This window comes from Pleurodeles waltl, chromosome 3_1, assembly GCF_031143425.1.
Source record: "Pleurodeles waltl isolate 20211129_DDA chromosome 3_1, aPleWal1.hap1.20221129, whole genome shotgun sequence".
Lineage (NCBI taxonomy): Eukaryota > Metazoa > Chordata > Amphibia > Caudata > Salamandridae > Pleurodeles > Pleurodeles waltl.
The window spans coordinates 291,229,317-291,243,918 of record NC_090440.1 but is presented as its reverse complement, the minus strand read 5'-3'; the positions used below and the strand labels follow the sequence as shown (position 1 = coordinate 291,243,918).

Genomic DNA, 14,602 nt, shown 5'->3' with positions numbered 1-14,602 from the left:
CGCTTAGAAACACAATAGTTCCAACTGGGGCTATCACAGCGTCTTGACGGAGTCATTCTCAACAGCCTGGCACCACTTGCAAGGGAGGGTGGGCCAGTCACAGAGTCACACGGACCCCAGGAACCAGTATCTTGGAAAACGATGAGGAAACAAAGATGTTACACAGAGTCGAGGAGGTGAGGTGTGCGTTGATTCCTTACTGCTACTGGGGAGGTGAGGCGTTGGTTCCTTACTGCCAGGCAGGGGAAGTGAGGCATTGGTTCCTTACAGTTGCAGAGGAGGTGACGCGAAATTGGTGGCGAGACGTCTGTTCCTTATGACCCGGTGAGTCGATGAATCCAGCAGGTCAAGAAGCGAGGCGTCAACTTTGCTTTGTCAGAATCACACCACGCGGCCCAGGTGTTGCAGCAGAGTTGGGTGTCACGGATGTCCTTGACATGGCACTCGGAACTCAAGCTGTGGCGGGACTTCAGAAGAACTGCGGCGGCGGGCCTGTGTTGCAGTTCGCAGTTGTTGCGCTCAGTGGAGACCACAGCTCCAGTGCAGGCGGCGGCACAGAGTCTGAGAGCAGCACCAGTCCGAAGTCGCTCTGGAGTCAATGTGCTTAGTTTCTTCTTAGTTTCACAAAAGCTCACTTGCGAGGGCCCAGGAACTGGATTTGGCACCAGTTACCAAGTAAGGACTCTCAGCAAGAAAGCAAGTGACCCCCAGTGCAGCCTTGCTGAAGAAAGGCTGCTGTGGCGCAGCAAGAGTATGAGGCTCGGGGCAGGCTACACAGGACATGTGTGCACCCATGTAAGGGCTGTGCAGGGAGGGATTCTGGCATGCGCAGCCCAAAAACTGCATTCAGGGAGCCTGGCACAGAAGGTACTATGCAGAATGAGTGGTGACCTGGAGTAGGCCTCATGTCATGAGATGGGTGCAGCCAGGGGAGAGATAGTCAGTGAACTGAATTTTTACCGTAGGTACACTCCAGTCCTTGCCAACATCTGTGTGCTTACTGTATTTTCACTTTATGGACACTCCATTCAATGTCAATAGGAAAGAGTGGCCTAGAGCCTAACTCCGGTCCCCCTAGGGCCCACAGAGACCAGAGTTGCACCAATGTACACTGTAACCTGTATGAAAAGAATGATGCAGTAGGTTACAAAAGCATAGTTGTACAATTTATGGGTCATCCAGGAATGTCATCTTTCTCTTACTCAGCGCAGGATTAGGGTCAATTTTACTGCTCTGTCCAGCTGCCTGAGCAGGGCCCTGCATCCATCAGCCAGCTGTCAGCCCCTGCCAGGAAATGGGCTGAGAAGCCCTGAAAGGAATGCTAAGAAGGGGGGGCTGAGTTTCAGACCACATGTGGCCCAAGCTCCGGGACGACCCCGTTTTGAAGCTATCCCAGAAGGCTCTGCAGGAAGGAGGGGACAGGGGCAAGGAAGTGATGTGGCACGTCTGGATTGGCCAGAGGTGCAGGTCTGCTGGACATTTCCACCCACACTTAAAAGGTTCTGCACAGGGGAGAGCTCTCTCTTTTTAGGGTGTGCTTCACTGCTGGACACTGGGACTACAGATAGGCATCATGGACAACTGGAAAGAAGAACCCCCTGACCACCCACTGGGGCAGGGACTCTGTCCCTGAACAACTTCAGAACCAGTGAGGTGCTGGCCCCCTTACTCCTCCTGAGGACTAGTTGGGGGAGACTGGGCTGGCGCAAGGAGGGAGCGCAGCCCAGAAGAAAAGGAGGGCACCCAGAGCAAAGGCTAGTGCAGGGAGTCAGTGGGAGTGGCCCCGTATCATCGGGGATCCTAGCAGGCCAGGAGGCCTAAGGAGAGTGCTCCTGGTGGCAAGGGCTCGTCACCAGGAGTGAAACTACACCAGAACCTCCCACATCGGCCCTTGGGGGCCAGAGATATCCAAAGACGAAGGTCGGTGACCTTTGACCTATTTCAGAGCAAGCAGCTAAGCACGTGGGGCTCTGTTGCTACTCCGGTAGGTGCCCCCAGTGTGTGGGGATTACTAGCCCACAGCACCTCCCTTGAGTAAGACTTAGACTGCTCAGCAATGCTACCCTATGAGAGTCAAGCCCTACAATGGGGTGTTTGGTTCCCAGTGGTGGTCGTGTGCAGATCCATCACTTGTGCAGGCCACACAACTAATGACCCACTTTCCAACAGAGAAGAATTACATATTAAATAACTGAAGGATAAGCGACCTATACTTCGCTCGGGTGCCAATGCAATATGACAGGTGGTCTGTTTCAATAGTTCAGCGTGCATATTACACTTTATTGACAGACAGACTTGATTAACAAGCAGCCTGAAATGCAAATATCACTCCCATTCTAAATCACACTTGATTGGATCTGGAATCTTGGGACTTGATACCCATGAATTTCATGAGGCAAGTCGTGCTGGGCAAGACAATGGTTCTTCCGCACTTTTTTTATGTACTACAAAATTACCCATACATACTTCAGACAAAGTTATTTCAAGATTTAGAGACACCGAGCTTTAAGTTTCTCTGGCCAGGCAAGATCACTAAGGTTTCATACACTAAATTCTCCCTCCTTACGTATGTTGCCTAGATGCCCCTGACCTACTGCTTTATTATTGGGCAAAGCAACTAATACTCTTTGGAGACCGCCACAACTCCCTATTGCTGGAGCTATAAACAGTGAAGAAGCACCAAATAACAGAATCTCTGAATTATCTGAATTCAGCTTCAGACAGCTACTGTGCAACCAATTGACAACATCCCTAAGACAGCCTTGAAAATATACTACTATCAAGCTGCTGAAAGGAGAGTCAACTGTGTCATCAGCATAAGACAATATTAAAACTCCCAGGCCCAACTTCTCAACAGTACCATATAAGTGGTGAACAATGTGGGGCTTAAAGCTGAACCCTGCAGTATGCCACATCTCAATTTCCTGTAACTCAAGATGTAAAGGAATAAGTGGAATGCTTGTTCGCTATTAAAAAGAATGTAAGACATAACCAGGCTTTATTCGCAATCACGCCAAGATAGTCTCTCTCCAAGAGGATCTCAGAAGATACCATGTCAAACTCGGCCGAGAGAGCAAGCAGAAAAGGTACAGCTTTTTTATCTAGGTCAAGATTGGTCCTGATTAATTCTGTAACTTTTAATACAGCTACTTCTGTGCCAAAGCCTGCTCCATTCTTCTTAGAGCCCAGATCCCTTACAGGGCTCTAGATCAGGCAGGGAAACAGACATAAGTGATCTAGATGAGGACGACTGGTGGGAGCCGGTCCACTGACCCAATCTCCCGGGGCCAGTGCCGGTGACAGCAGTGCCCAGTAACCCCCCCATTCCCAGGACACTGCATTTCCCTGCTGAAAGTGTGCAGGCTGGGAGAGCTTAACCTCCCTGCCCCTGCTACTGCAGGCAGAGAATACTAATTTGCTTCCGCCAGCTCACCTCAAAATATTACAGAAAGCAGCGGAGGTGGATGAACCTTTTTTGGAAAGTTTCATGAAGATTCGTCAACTGGTGCCAATTTTATCAGCACACCAAAAGATGCTTTTCTATAGAAATGTGGTTCTAACAATAATCACTCAGTTGCAACCACCACCAAGCGAAGCGCTAGTGTAAAAAAAAAAACTGATACCTTCACAGAATAGGAGAATAAGAAGTACATATCAGAACATTTTCTGTTTTAATATCTAGTAATGGGGCTGGGCAAATATTAATTTTATGTCCTGGTTCCTAATCTATGCGGTTTATAACTTTTTTTTGTCCTACCAATATTATTTGCTTTTATAGGTGATGACAGACAGATGGAAGCTGATGCTGCTGCCTACAGCAAACAACCTTTGCTACTCCCAAAAGCCTTAAAAATCCCTTGCACAGTCTTCACATATTTTTGAAGTCCAAAATAAATAAAATATCCTGGCAAGAAGGGACTGATAACTAACCACCCTACAGGCTTCTGTGGACCTAATGGAGAAGCACAATGTTTCTTCAATCATAATAGAGTCAAAAAGTGTTCAAAGACAAAAACCTTTTATATCCTCTCCATAAGGCAGGGAACTCCGCCTCTTGTAGGTTATATTAAGAGTGCAAATAAGTCCCACCTAAAAGATTATTTGACTACATAAAAGTCAGAAACATGATCTATCAATGTCAAGATACACGGATTGTCCATGTCAAAACAAATTTCTTCTAAATATAGTTTTATCCCAAGTTGTTGGCCGTACAACACTATTGTATCCCCCATCTCAGCATACTTAGTTACCTCTGAATAAAACAATGGGGACCCATGCATCATCATCATCATCATCTTAATAATAACAATAATTACAGAAAGATAATACTCAAAGGAAAAAATAATGATACTCAAAGCCCTTCTACACATTTACGTGAGACCACCTCTCTAACCTGCTTCCTTCAATCAGGATAAAAATCACCATGATTAACTAGAAAGAATCATCACAAGTCTCCAATATAGACGATGGGAGTGGGCGAGTTGCACCAGAGTGTAGACATTCTTACAAATTACAAGACTGGCATATTCCAGGTTCCCCTAAAAATCTGACTTTTCATCAGTTGCCATGGAACTGACACTGCACCAGTTGTTGAATAAAGTACTGCTGAAAGAATGGTTTACGTTATTTTCTATAGATGATCAATCCATTTACGCCCAGTTTTTAATTCCTGCTATGTTATTTATTATTAGGTACCTGTGCTGATAATATCACAAGATACATAATTATAAATAGGTACCTGTCAAAAGGGGGTTGTTTTCCATCGAGAGACTCCAAATGGCATCTAGCATAAAATGATAGTGAGGCATCATAATGTAAAACAAATGACACTTCACTTGAAACCACAAAGTAGGGGGCTCTACATTGTGGAGAGCTATGCTTTTCCAATTTTATGTTACATATTCCCCCGTCACACCTTTTTAACTGCACAGCTGATACTATGAATCAATTGAGTCACGGCAGGAGTAGAAGAACCATAAGGAAGCCATACACAACACAGCCTCGTGTTATTCAGCCTTGTTCCGCCTTTTTTAGTACCTCTCCTTTCAAATACACAAAGATAGCAGCATCCTGCTACCCTCCCACACTAGCATCGAAACTACATATAGTTAAGAGGTAATTCATTGGGTCATATGCTACAAGACTATGCTGCCCCAAAATATATATACATTTTAGCAGGGAGTAGGTCATCTTTTAAAATTTTAGATTTGTATAAAGCAAGAACAATGTGCATACAGTAGAGTGGGCAGAGACATACTGCCATGTTAAAACAACATCCTGTGTTGCTATCATTCCAGTTTGAGGTAGGTGTTTAAGGCCAGTCCTACCTAAAAATGGGTTCTGCGAGGGTGAGGTTTTCAGGACACCAAAGGGAATTTAAGAAAGCCCTAAGAAATATAAACAGACATTTGGAAGAAAAACACACAGAGCAACATGAAAGTACATAAATGAACAGGGATACTGATTTTTAAAATATTTTCATTGAGGTTGGGGGTCTCAACATTTTGGGTTCTATCAAGGTCTTCCAAAGTAAAACTCTGGATAGTTCATAGAGGGATCCGCACAGAAGTTGATACATAATTGGGGACAGTTGATACTAGTACAGAAGTGCTCAGTGGTGATGGAAATGTTTACCGAGTTGTAGGTTGAGTTTCTCTTATCTGTGAGGGACACCCAACATCCAATCCTAAGTCGCATGAGGACCATCTTCAATTAATAATGGAGCGTCCATCTATATTACTCGAGTAAACTTTTCCACTTCCCTCAGTTAAAGGACACTGTGTTTCCATTGTTTAATTTATTGCTCTCTATAGTCATCATCTATTCCTGGTGCAAAATATATACTGCCATAGACTCTTACCGGCCTCCCTTTTAAAGCACAACAAGCCAGGACAATGGGAAAAAAACTGGCCAGTTGGCAATCTACCCAGATGGCAGCCGTTGTGCACAGCTCCTTTAAAATAGGAATACCGGCCCTCAAATCCCCAAATTAATTCTCTACTGCTAAACCGGCACTCACAGGCCACACACGCAACACAGGACGCAAATGCTAACTGTACAGACCCATCCATTCAGATCCCAATCATATCTAAGTGAAAGATGGAAAGAACCCTTTACACAGTGATGGCCAGTTAGCACACACCCCTGAAGGAGACTGAAATAGCATAGTAATCACTTTGTCACTACCACCTGTCCCACAAAACTCAGTTTGAGAGGACAGTAGTCGGAAGGTGGAGGGTCAGTAAACTTCAGACTACCACTCAGCTCATTGTTAAGACTCATTGTGGGAATGGGGAGAGAAAATAAAAGAACCATAGAGACTGAATAGGGAAAAGATACCGGACAAGGAAGTGCATTCTACAGTAAGGCAGGGCTTTCCATCTCAGCAACTACTTCCACACACTCTAAGTAACAGTCATTAATTGTGTCCAATTCAACAGTGCCCAAGTTACCAACCTCGGGAAAATAGTACACTCATTTAGTCATGCTGGAATTCGAACTCAACCTGCGAGTTATGCTAACAGTTTGGGTCGAGCGTGTGCTGCATGCATTCAATACATCAGTTTACCCTCACTTGTGAGATCTATGAAAAAAAAAAAATACCTCACTGCTTCATGCCACTTGCTCCAATAATTGGGAACAGAAAGCAAAATACTTGTAAAAACCTACATCGCGCTAAAATGAATCACACATATTATTCCTCATATTAGAACTGCTTCGCTGAAGTCTGTTTTAGGTCCTGCAAGATTCACATACTTGGAATTATCAATTATTAACACACACTTCCTGACTCTAAACTGGCGCCTCCTGATTAGACAAATACTTCATGTGCATTCAAACATAACGTTTGATACTCTTTATTTTTCCACTATTTTCCACTTCAAAAACTTCCTGAAACAAAGTTATCAAACACCTGCCAAAGATCTGACAAACGTGTGGCAAATCTCTGACGGTAAGGGTGTTCAACTACACGATCAAGTTTGCAAAGAGGTTTCATCAGCTGGGGTTTTCCATAAGAAATCTGCTTCCAATCAGATGGGTACACATACACCAATCCAGAGAAGAAAAAACAGTAGCGAATACACGTTGTGCAGGAAGCAGCAATGTTACTAAAAAAAAGCGTCATGTTTTTCACCCTCAGCACTGCCTAAGAAAACAAAAACATTACAAGTATCAGCACTATCTGCACAGCAGAAAATTAGATTACCAATGGCTTTGCTTAACCCTCCTCCCTCTCCCAAACTCTTTCTACTCATTGGGTATTACAAAGTAACATTAACAATATAGTGCCTATTAGTATTTGCACAGTCCTATTTAATCATCAAATAATTTTACTGTATACCAAAATATACCCATTACACAGGTGCAACTTCAAAAACATGCCCGGAGAATTAAAACATAATATCTCACAACGTGTGCCTGTAAGTAAATACCTTAATAACATGTAAATATACATACACACCTAGATATACGACGCCTTGTGAGACATATTCCAAAAAGTACTATTTTCCATTTTAATTTCTAAAAGGACACAGAGGGAAGGGTGAGCAACAATAAAAAGCACTGGCAATGTCAACATACCTGGCTTGCTTTTTGAATCCTGACTAAAACATTGCTGCAGTGAAGATATAAAACAAATATGTATTACTTTCTTCGGACAATGCATCTATGAACAAAACAAATCAATATCAGATGATTCAGTGTACTTCTGAGATGTGAACTGGTCACTCATGCACTGTAATGCAAGCGCTCCATAGGAAGAGGAATGTAACACCGCTTGCCAATAGCATGAGGGGTGAGAGTACTACACCACTGGACGAAGCCAAAGCCCACTGTATGTATATTTGGCTTACGGAAGAGGCTATGCTTACCATGTTGCTCCAGGGACAGAAATAAGTGAATGATCTCTGCAACTATTCCCTGTAATCAGGGATGTTTCCTGTGTAGACGTCTGTGCGTAATAATGATTGTTTCTCGTTATCAGAACAGGTAAGCATCTGCAGAGGCATTAGTTAATGCAAAGTAATGGAATAATAGTTGTAGCAATGGCAGGTCCAACTGGATTTTAACGCTCATTCGAGTCTAGAAATCTCCATCGGTGTTAATGCATAATAGGCTTAGCTTCAATTGTACCTATAGACTGCTTTTTAATGTTGTTACTCAATTGGTAATCTATACACCAGGATTGGAAGCATTTTAGTATTGTGTGCTATTAACATGGTCCGTTTGAGTTAATTCAGGCAATGGCGCTTTGAAAATCTTTGTAACTAAACTCTAAAACTCCCCCTAAAAGTCATTAGATTATTCTGTTTTTATTTAGAATTAGATGATTCTTATTAGATTATTTCTCATGTATCTCCAGTACTAACTGGCAACGAATGGGAGTTGGTCCAGGAGGCCAACAAGCTCTTCGACATAGAGGAGTGCAGGGATGGTTTATATGCCTAGGCCTGTGGACAAAAGATAGTCTGACCTAAATTCTTTATAGCATGGGTACTCGCAAATGTTTCCCTAGGACCAAAAAGTTTGTATGTGATGTGACTGAGGGCCACATCAATGCCAGCAGGGTAGTGATCCTTTTGGGGGGGGATGAGAGGAGGTGGGGGTAGGAGGGGCAGTAAGGTGGGTATAAGGGAAGCACATCTAGGAGGTTTAACTCGCCCAATGTAAAACCAGAAAACATGGAATTAATTCCAGCTTTGCTCTTTTACCAAACTGTGTAGTCCTAGGCAACTTTTTGTCACTTTCCCTCCTTTTTCTTTTCTTATCACATATAAGAGGACCTTGAAATACATGACTACAGGATGTGCGTGGTACACAACCTTCCTTCTTTTGATTCAATAAGCTACAACGCTGTTCATGTATAATAGAAACCTAGACCACCTTACGAGTGCACATAACAACTGACTTGCCTCTTAGTTCACTGTTAGCATTGTTTTCAGTTTTGGGAGGGAGTGGAATGAATGTTTCTAAATTCATATTTGAAAACTGTCACTTAAAAAAATACTTCTCAATGCACGGATATAATCTGATAAGATAAAGTGAAATGGTTCTCCCCCCATGTTAATGGAATACAGTTTTTGAACTTTGAAGAGACCTTATATTATTACACTTCTGCTGCAAGATGGCTTTGAAAATTAAGGTGTTCCTAAAGTTAAGTGGTGCAGGACAACCTAGTTACTTCCTTTCTCTAACTTCAATTAACATTTAAATGAAGGCATGCCTCTTTATTTAACATCTTTCTTAATGTGAGTACTGAGCCCTGTGAACGACAGCCCAGTGCTGCTGTTGGTCAGGGGGCCGCATGTAAAGGTTAGAGGGCCGTACTCTGAGTATCACTGCTGTAAAGGATCACCAACATACTGATTAAATAATGGATGAGGAACATGTGCCTATTTTTCTCCTGTCAAGTATGGGATCTGCCAGAAAACAAGTATTTTCAACACTACAAACCACTGCCAGCATCATATTAGAACTTGCCTGTCAGTGTCAGCCCACGTTTGAGTTGCACATCATATGAGCTATTTATCTTAGCACACTCTACTTTGTTGTGACAGTGAAGAAGTCAACAAATGCAAAATACGATTGTAAAGCTTCCCTTGCCTGGAATGCTATAAACATCAATGCCTGGTGGACGAATGCCTCTTCAGGCAAAAAAAAAAAAAAGGAGAAACTGAATTCATCTGTCCAGCACTTCTAATGTTCCTAAAGGACATGAACAAGGTATTTGCGGATGTGATCATCACAGAGAGAAGCGGATAACTATTATGATCAGACTGACGATATTCCACAACTTCAAGCAACCGGTAAAAATACGGTTCATTACGGAAACCCATTACCTGGCATATGCTCATAACAGAAAAAGTCCTTCCAAAACCAGGGCTGGTTAAGTTTCCTTTTCAAGATCAGGCACCGGCAGCAATCTCAACCAGAATATAATAAAAAAGTTTAATATTAAATATAGAGTTTTCCTTCTTGTTTCACTAGTGGCATCCCATCACTCCCAGAGCTGTTTGACACCACCAATTTAGCTAGCCTCAGTTAATGAAATTCCCTCCACTCCGGCATCAGCTGAAACCAACCCATTAGCAACTGACTTTAAAAGCAGTTTACCATTTTTTGCTGAGATTATTTCTTATGTGATTTTCCAATTGGTCACCTTTGCTTCACTTTCTTAGGTTTCACAAAGTAACTGGAGCATTTTTCAGTACACAATGAGGCTTTTGATGACAGCAATGTGTGCTTTTTTACCTCTATTTTGTGTTTTCGCTCCTCTAGATGTACTTATCTACCTCTTTCCATGCTCAGTCTTTCACGGACAGTACAGGCTCTGCATTTTGTGAAACTCTCCATGTCTGCCTCTTTTTTCCCCTAAGTCCCTTACTCGTGTAGTCCTAAACTCTCCTACTCATCAGAACTACCATTTATGCCTTTCCTCTCTCACCATAATCATTCTTTTGGTTGCTTCTTGTTCATTGCTCCATTCCCTACTTAATGTTAATAATTTCTACATTCTCCTCCTCAACGCCATTCCCGTCTCTTTTCTCTTTCTGACTCTTCTCTATATATTTCTCCTAGATCTCAGTTCATCTGACTGCTCCTCTCCACTCTTGTTCCTCTTGCTGTTTCCCTCGTTTCAACCTCCATTTGTCTTTGGTCTTGATCTCTTTTCTCCATCTTCTTCCTTCAAGGTTTTACTAGAGGATATTAATTGACGGGCAGCATTGTTTTGAACGAAGACTGAACGTGAACAGCTACAGCAACAGATAAAGGGCTAAGGCTATTAAGAATGATTTAAAGGCTTCTAGGTAGCCAATAGTCTCTTTGCACTGACGTTATTAACCACTGTATGAGTTAAAATAGAACATTATGTACAATTTGTTGTTCTTACCCCAGCATCCTTTTGCACTCCCGAGGCCCAGAGAAGGAAGTGAAAAACATTCAGTTTGTTCCTCTTCACCCAGCCCCCAACTACTCTAGGATTTCAAAGATCTATAGGCAGGGTTCCAATTTCGAATTTTGTAAACACGGATTACGTCCGGAGAATTTTAGGAATTTACTCCCAATGTAAATGAGGGGGCGCACCATTTTAAGATCATCAAGCTTCATTAACTGCCGTTTAAACAGAGGTCTAAACTTTACACAAATGAAATAAGAGTTGAATAGGCCCTACCCGACAGAAGATGATTCTGATGTAACCGAAAATTAGTCAATATTAACTGCCACCTGCAAGTGTGTCAGTAACATAGGAGTGCAGGGGGGAAGTGCCAACTGTGTCAATACTAAGTCACTTTCAGCATTACACCCCCCCTCACACACACCCTCTGGTGCTAATACAACAGTTACTCTCACTTCAAGTCCACTCTTGCCAGATACTGATTTAGTTTAAGTAGCCGCAGTAAAACAGATATCACTTGTACAATATGCAAACACTTCTTGTGAACATAAAGGTCAAGATCAGTCACTGAAGATTGACATGTATGAGAGGACCATTAAACTCTTTGTGGCTCAAAGTATGACTATCAGCATTTCACTGCTTCTATATACTCCAGGGGTGTGGAATTCCTATAGCCAACAGGTCCAACGTTGGTGGTCAGTCTTTTGGTTTTGTCAATGCGTGCCTGTTTTGACATGGCTTTTGTAAAACTTAATTGTTATGGGAGCTGCTGAGCCCTCACCATTGTAACAAGTATTAGAAAAAAGCAAAAATATTTTTGGTTGCAATAAACACACATTGCCACAGTTGTTCCTGGCAATGAACAAAACTACTTTGTGTGGCTGTATGCTCCTTGTGAAAGAGCAGATTGTGATCATTGTAATGTATTGTAACATGAATTTATAGAGCATGGAACTTGTCACGTGTCAGTGTATCCTGGCGCTAAGTAGGAGAGGGTTCTGCAAGTAGGATCAGTCACAGTGAAGCCAACCAATAGATGGATGGAGATATAATTGTAATAAAACAAAAGGTCTTGGCTAACACCAGACCTAATTAGGGGCCTAATTCTTAAAAAATGTCACAAAAGTGCACCCATGATATACGCCTTTGCATTAGTGAAGATTTGCATGTTTCATCATTTACGAGAATGTACAGAAGTAGTCCAGGAAATAGTAGTTCTAGAAACTATTTGTGAACTGCATTTTAACACGAGCAAATATGCAGGTGTAGATTTGCTCATGTGAAAATCTGTTGAGTGTTTACAGGTTCACTTTCCCTTTATCTACTCCCCCCCCCCACCAATGTTGGAAAATGTTTTACCTCTGATCCTTGTCAGAAGTACATTTCCAACCTTTCTAAGTATGATAAATGATTAGAGAAGAACTAGCGAAAACCCTTGAAACATGCAAGTTAATAGCTTTTCACAAACTAAAAAAGGCATTCCAACCTTGGAACTATTACTTACTGCTGCCTACCACCCAAGTATGTAGATCTGCGGAAAGGTGGCAAAATAAAGACATTGCTAGTTTTCAAGCTCTACTATTGTAGGAGCCCTGGCATAATCAGAGAGGCTATTATCAGAACTCTAATATGTGATTGCTGCCATAATTTTTCGCCACACCACATGGTACCAGAGGGACAAGTAGATTTTTTTTTTTTTTACAGGACATGTAGATTTATGAAGCAACCTGCAGCATATATGAGTAGATATTTTATTAAATTCCACACCCCTGAATACTCCTATCATAATTTCTGTGGTACAAAAAAAATCTCATATTTGTTATTTCACAAAGCAAAATATTGTAGTGAATATGGTGGCAGTTTCTGTTATGACTTTTCCATTTCCCCCACTTTGTCCTTTCCGACTCTATTTCCATTTCCTGCCCTACTCAGAATTTCTTATTTCTTTCATAGAAAGTGATCAGGCTATCCAAATTCTCCTTGGGTAGCAAATCAACCACTTGCGCAAAACAAGCATGGGCAAGGACAACAGGTTTCACCTATGTGAGAACTATTGAAGTGCCCGTTAGCCTTGTACAGTCTTCTACAGCAGAGTGGAGTAGAGTGGAGTAGCATGGCGTAGAGTGGACTGGAATAGGGCAGAGTAACGCTGAGTGGTGTGGCACAAAGTAGAGTGGTGTGGAGTGAAGTAAACAAGTGACAGATGTGAGTGAAGCAGAATGAGTGGCATGGCGCAGTTATGTGGAATAGAGTGGCATAGTGTAAAGTGGAATGGCGTACAATGGTGTGGAGTAGACTGGTGTGGCGTAGAGTAGCATTGTGTGGAGTGAATTGGGGACCAGTGGCACAGAGTGGTGTTGAGTGGCGCACAGTAGAGTGGACTGATGTAGAGTGCAGTGGCATATTGTGCAGAGGTGCAAAATGCAGTGGCATTAAGTACATTGGTGTAGAGTAGTGTGGCAGTGTAGTGGCGTAAAGTAGAATGATGTTGAATATAATGGTGCAAAATAGAACGGTGTAGAGTGCTTTGGTATAGAGAGCAGTGGCATACACTGAAGTGGCAGAGTGGTGCAAAGTACAGTAGTGTAGAAAACAGGTCAGTGCAATAAAGTGGTGTAGAGTAGAGTGACGTACAATGCAGTGGCCACAGAGTGCAGCTGCGCAGAGTAGAGAGGAGTGGCGTATAGTGCAGTGGCGTACAGTGGAGCAGAGTAGACTGGAGTGGCATAAAGTGGCGTGGTGCAGAGCATAGTGCATTGGCACAGAGTAAAGTGGTGTAGAGTGCAGTGGCCTGAGCGCAGTGGTGCAGAGTTACATACAGTCGAGTGCAGCGGCGTGTAGTAGAATGGCACAGAGTAGAGTGGAGTAGAGTGAAATATAGTTAGTCAGATTAGAGTGGCATAAAGTGCAGCGGCATTGAGGGGAGTGGGGTAGTCTGGTGTGGTGCAAAGTATGCCAATTTATGTCACTCTGCACCGCTCCATTTTACGCCACTGCACATTATAAAACTCCATTCTATGTCTCTCTACTCTTTCTAGTCTACTGCACTCTGCCCCACTTTTCTCTACTCTGCATCACAGCAGTCTATGTAAGTGTGCTCTGCACCACTCTACTCTGTGCCAATGCACTCTACGCCACTGCACTCCATTGCACTGCTATAGTCTACATCAATGCACCATATTCTATGCCACTGCACTCTACTCTGCACCACAGCACTCTACAACAATCAACTCAACTCTATGCCACTCCACTCTACCTCCATGCCACTCGCCTCCATGCCAATCCACTCCACCCAATGATGTAGAATGGAGTGGCGCAGAGTAGAGTGGAATGGCGTACAGTCGCGTGGCATAAAGTGCAGTGGAGTAGCATAGAGTTGAGTGGTGAAGAGTAGTATGGAGTGCTGTGGCATAGAATCGTGTGGTGGCATAGAGTGCAGTAGTATGGAGTGTTGCAGAGTACAGTGGCCTAGAGGAATGCAGTCAAGAGCCTATGTCAGGGCCTCAGTTCAAGTTGAACCTTAATCTCTGAAGAGCAGACTCTCTCATGGATTTTGACATTTTTTCACAAGTACTATAATGGTGAGCACTTTATTTTGGACAAAGTAGAAGAAAACAGCAGAAACAATGTTTTACTCAGTAAATGATATATGGGGGACAACTAATAATGTTGCCCTGTTCTTTATTTTGAAGGCACACTGAATCA

At 42.8% G+C, this 14,602-nt stretch overlaps 1 protein-coding gene across 4 annotated transcripts in view; it reads right to left on the bottom strand.

Moving 5' to 3' along the window:
* CCPG1 (cell cycle progression 1) overlaps nucleotides 1-14,602 on the bottom strand; it is a 135,031-nt gene that overhangs the window by 110,326 nt on the left and 10,103 nt on the right. For 2 of the 4 annotated variants that reach the window (XM_069222434.1, XM_069222432.1), the window contains exon 2: nucleotides 7,582-7,615. The exons of the other annotated variants lie outside the window; for them this stretch is intronic. The gene's annotated coding sequence lies outside the window, so the exon portion shown is untranslated. The remainder of the gene's footprint in view (nucleotides 1-7,581; nucleotides 7,616-14,602) is intronic. 4 annotated transcript variants of the gene reach the window in all.